The 6,000-nt window shown below is 35.0% G+C and overlaps 1 pseudogene; it reads right to left on the reverse strand.

Annotated features, from left to right (window-relative positions):
- The window catches only part of LOC126949035 (protein RCC2-like), a 66,638-nt pseudogene extending 60,994 nt beyond the window's left edge, over nt 1-5,644 (reverse strand).
- Nucleotides 5,645-6,000: the final 356 nt, after the last annotated feature.

Raw genomic sequence — 6,000 nt, forward strand, 5'->3', positions numbered from 1 at the left:
TGTGTGCTAAAAATAGCATGCAAATAAAGCTCAAAATAAAGGTCAGGTTCACAAAGAACATTACCATATTGAAGACATTGAGAACTACTGCAATAAAGAAATAATCTCTCCCTTCATTTTCCACCATTTTTCATCTAAATACTGTTTCAGAGTTTCACAAGCAATAGCCTATGGAATCCACAGAGAATTTTGGTTCAGATGTTTGATACCAGGGATATATTGTTATCATAAATTTACTTTAATATTATTGATTTGTTAAGTACCGGATCTGGTTAGAATCATAATTTTGAGTTTTAATAATATAATTTTAAGGTTGATTTTTACTCTTCACTATATGAAAATATAATAAAGTGTGAGGTATTTGGATCAAGTTTAAAAAATTATAGAAGGATCACATTTTTCAGAATATAAAATGTCAAATCATTAAAATACAAAAGAAAGTTGTGATAATGTGACAACATAAATTATTAATATTTTGTCTACTCAAAAAACAGTCACTGAGCTTACAATTTATAAATAGGACATAAAAACATTTTAAGGTAAAATCAATGATTTCTTGAAGCTCAGTTTATGAATGATATTATGTATTAAAGAGATCTCACAACTATCAATTTTGGTAGACCTGCTGTTTCACAGGAACTGATTTTATTTTATTTCAGAGATACTTTATAAATTCACCAAATATTGTTTATAGCAGTGCTTTGAGGATACTAATCCTTCCTTGTTGAAGACCTTATAGTAACTTCAACTCAGGCAGTATCTTAGAAAGAGAATGCATATTTTTCTTAAAAGCAACCACCTTTTGTGGTCATTTGACCCATAACTGGGGTGAAATCTTAGAATGCTTCAGGATTACAAGTATAAATATTCACCCAGCAGGATAAAGCTTAAACTCTAAAATAATTGCAAATATTATCGTATTTAGTTCCATAATGTTAAATATCACCTTAAAAGCATGTTATCTCAAAATGTTTGTTTTCACCAGGATCTCTCTCTTCAGATCCAACTATGCGCTCATCATCTTTACTTGTACTTTACCAAGTGCATCAAATTTCTCAAACAGAACATGTCCAGAACCAAACTACTTATTTTCTCCACCAAACCTGTTCCTCCTGTAATCTTTCTCATCTCAGTATATGGAAACTCACTTCTTCTAGTTGGCTCCTGGATATACATCCTTGGCTCCTTTATATACATCCTTGGCTCCTTTTCTTTCATACCTAACCATTAATCCTTTATACCCTGTCTACATTCTGTTCAAAATAAATCCACAATCACACCATTCAGCGCTAACACTCCTACAATTCTACTACCTGTCACTGGCATTTATTGTTTGAATTGAATTCAAAAATTACCATGTGGTTTAAAAAATCTTGATGTTGTACAAATAAAGACCAAATGTGTCTAAAAGCTATTTTGAATACTATCTTTGATGGGGTTATGCATATATATAACAGTGGCTATTAGTAGGATGTGAAAAATATGATCAGTGTGTTTTATAAATCATGTAATCCTATACTGAGCGGGACTCTCAGAATCAGAATATTAGGGTTCGAGGCAACTGTATTCAGGCTTCAGTGAAGTGCTAAATGAAGAGATATATTTAGCTTCACACACACATACACACGAAACAAAAACAAAAACAAGAAAACAGTATTTTGTAACATCACTAAGAGAGTACTCTCTGACGACTGCAATCACCAATGGCTGCAAGCCCAGAACTCCACAGTTGAATATAGAGTTGGACCAGCTTAAGTCTCTGCCCCAAACAAATAAATGGAAGTAAAAGCATGGAGACAGAGAAGTGGCCAAAGTTATAATTTGGGGTAGGGTACAACCTTCTACACCTATCCAAATGATTGCACTTTCTCTTACAATTTTCAACATAGGTTAAAATGAGTGTTAAGAGAGATTGTGAAAATGCTGAAATTTGCTACTAGGATATTTAGAACCTATATATTATATGAGCTTTGGGTTTGGTTAGGGCATACTGGGACAGAATTGATATCTAATTCTACCAAATTTTGAAGTAAATATGTCAGTCAGCTTTATCTAAAATAATGTGGTGTCACAGAGTGCCCCAAATTTATGTGGCACACAAAAATCCACCAAATTTCTTGCCTGAAGAAGACAAACTTTGAAATGCTGATTTATACACAAAAAGTTCCCCATGGCTTCAGGCTGATTCTGAGGCTTAAAATTGCACTGTGCTCAGTTTTATCTATTTTCTTATCCTACTTCCTACATTCCCTTGCTGCTCCCTCCCAGAAGCACTTCCTTCATAAATCACTTAAACCTAAATGCTTGACTCTTAGTCTGCTTCTGGGAGAATCAGATCCAAGAAGCATCACCTTGATTCTTTTAGAGGTGAAGGCCATACCACCTTTGATTTGATCTATGCCTCTGATTGCATTTATTGGACATGCCTTTGACTTGTTTGGCCCCCAGTACTTGTATTAAATTGAATCTTTTATTGAAGTTGGAGAGCACTTTTATTTTCCAACCAAGTTCTAGATTTTTCTGAGCTTTCTATATTATCTTCCAATTTTTGTTTACAAAACAAATTTTGTTTTCCTCTGAGTTTGTCCTTTTTTAAAAAATATTAAAAATTATTCTTTATCAAATGCAGCTAGTAGGAGCCAGCTGATGCGTTCAACAAGATCATTAGGCATATTTCCTATTTCCCGGTTTATTATAGGCAACACTTTTAACAAATGTTTGACCATTACATAAGACATGTCTCTGTTTTTTTCAATATCCTTTAATAAGGTTTAATCTAAATTTTTGATCTCCTATAACAGTTGCTTTGTCCCCTACTAACCTTAGATTCAATGTTACATATTTTAAATTTTTGCTGTGACAATACCCCACCTCTGGATACTAATGTTGTCACTGACGTCTGCATTCCTCATAGTGCCTTGTAAAAAAACACTACAAAGCTCAGTAGCATCCAATAAGAGTCTTTTATTTCTCACTTACATCTCTGTGGTTTGGTTAGGATATAAATGTGTAAGTTAAGCTCAGCTTGGTTGGCTCTAGGCCGTGGGTTTCCGTCTTAATTATTCTTTGGTGACCAATGGACTTTCTGGGGCATGATCCTGTCATGATGGTGGCACACACACTGAACACAAGCTCAAATACACAAGCACATTTCAGTCCTCTGCCAAATCACGTCTACTGTCATGCCATTGGCCAAGCAAGTCATATGACAATACCAAATGTGCTACCTCTTGTAGGAAGAAATGCAAAATAATATGACACAGGGCGTGGAGAAAAAAAGCAGTAAATAAATGGGAAAAATAATTTTGTCTAACATCGGAGACAACATTGCTAACATATCTTCAAGTAGAAATGATAGAAACTGGATGATCATTCAGTCCCTTGGACTCCAGAACTGTCTCAACAGGAGAATTACTAAATTGATCCTGTTCCAGAAAGACATCTTGCCTATGCCTATCCCAGCTCTGGATGGCCGTGGAAGACAGTGAACAAGGGCTGTTCTTCCAGACAGCAAGGATTCCTCAGAAAACTGAAAATCGAGCTATCATGTGATTTAGCAATCTCACTGCTGGGTATATACCCGAAAGAAAGGAAATGAGTATATCAAAGAGATATCTGCACTCTCATGTTTGTTGCAGCACTGTTTTCAATAGCTAAGATTTGGAAGCAACCTCAGTATCCATCAACAGATGAACGGATAAAGAAAATGTGCTACACATACACAATGGAGTACTATTCAGCAATAAAACTGAGTAAGACTCTGTTATTTGCAACAACATGGATGGAACTGGAGATCATTATGTTAAGTGAAATAAGCCAGGCCCAGAAAGACAAACATCTGTTCTCACTTATTTGTGAGATCTAAAAATCAAAAGAACTGAAATCATGGACATAGAGAGTAAAAGTTATGGTTACCAGAGCCTGGGAAGGATAGTAGGTGGGGAGGCCTAGAGTGGTGGTGGGGATGGTAATGGGTAAAAAAACATATTGGCAGTTAGAAATAAGGAATAAGATCTACTATTTGATAGCACAATAGGGTGCTATAGTCAATAATAACTTAATTGTACATTTTAAAATAACTTAAAGATAAATTGGATTGTTTGTAACTCAAAGGATCAATGCTTGAGGGGATGGATACCCCATTCTGCATGACATGCTTATTTCACATTGCACGTCTGTCTCAAAGCATCCCATGTACCCCAAAAATATATACTCCTACTATGTACCCACAAAAGTTTTTGGCGAAAGTTCACAAAATGTCAGCTGGTTACAGATATACATTGTTAAATATAATTTATTATTAGAAAAGATTAATAATTGAAAATAAATTTTTTCCAATTGTCTAATCCCTGTGAGGCAACTAGTACATAATTTTTGTGATATAATTTGATGTGTTACTAGTTATTCAGTCATTGAAGCAACATACTATTTTTCCTTAATATTTAGTAGATTGAGTTCATGTCTTGCAGAGTTAACCTTTTAAATGTATTGCAGGTATTATACATTCTTCATCATACACTTCTGCTTCCGACATTTTAACTGATGATAAATTTGTCTAGTTCACAAATCATTAAGATGGAATTTGAATGTAGTACAGGTGAGCATCTCTAAATCAGAAAATCTGAAATTCAGAGTCCTCAAGTCTGAAACTTTTTGAACATTGATATGACATCGCAAGTGGAAAAATTCATACCTGCCCTCTTGTGACTGTCACAGTCAAAATGCAGTCAAAAATTTGTTTCATGAACAAAATTACTTAAGATATTGTATAAAATTACCTTCGGGCGATGGATTATATCTAAAATATATATGATAAATAAATGGGTTTTGTTTTTGGACTTGGATTTCATCCCCAAGATATCGCATTATGGACTGTATATGCAAATATTTCAGAATCTGAAAAAAATCCAAAATCTAGAATCTGATCTCTATTTTATATAAGAAATACTCAACCTGTACTTATAATTAGCATAATTGCCAAAGGCAAATGAGAAAATTAAATATAGAGTTTATTTATTTTAGTAGTTTATGTATTTTCTTAGTTTTTTTTTAATTAAAAATATTTTTCGTTATAAGACTTACATGAAGGAAAACAAAATAATTTAAATGTATCAACAGTAATCACAGATCTTTTCAAGTTAATTAATTTTATGTTATAAGAAGCTGTCGCTATATTTTGGTGTAAATCATCTTACCTTTGCTATGATCGAAAATATAATTTTTTAATCCTGACACAGCCTATGCCTGTATATTATTGCAGGGACCAATCAGTGCTTTGTTACTTAATCATAGTGCTAAATAATGTGATGTTAGATTGCTTTCTTTTCTTTTTCTTTTTCTTTTTTTTTTTTTTAAGGACACATGGGGTTTTACTAAGGGCTTACATACAGAGGAAAGAGTCCAGTAGTGGCAGGCTGGACAGGAGAACCGCAATTGTTTGCAAAAGGCATGTAGTTCACATAGTATTTTCACTTAGTACCCTCCCCCTAACAATCTCCACCTGGCAACCTTCATTTACGCCAAAACGAAGAGCCTCAGTTTCCTGTACGCGTTCCACAGGAAGGGCCAGGGGCTCAGACGTTCCTCCTAAATAAGGAATGACTCTGGGTTGGCCCCTCCTGGATTCCGTAGCTCGGAACTGCATTCAGCTGCGTCTGCCATGCAGGGTCATTCTCACGGTAGACTCGGGGTATGCATCGCCGTCAGGTGCGTCCACTGTACAGTTCCATATGCCAACGATGTGCGTACCAAACTAATTGCCCCAAGACAATCTTTCATAGAGCCACGGAGATTTCTGCCCTGACCAGAGCTGCGGGAATTACAGATAGAAGGGGCCAAGGCCACCACTCGAGTCCCCTTCTTGAAAGGTACTGTTGGGGCTTCAGACCTGGGGACACCCTTCCCCTCCTTCATTTCTTCATCTCTGCTTTTCTCCCTGTTTTTTTAAATTTTTTATCATTTATTTATTTATTTATTTATTATTTATTTTTTTTGACGGAG

Source organism: Macaca thibetana, chromosome 2, assembly GCF_024542745.1.
Source record: "Macaca thibetana thibetana isolate TM-01 chromosome 2, ASM2454274v1, whole genome shotgun sequence".
NCBI lineage: Eukaryota > Metazoa > Chordata > Mammalia > Primates > Cercopithecidae > Macaca > Macaca thibetana.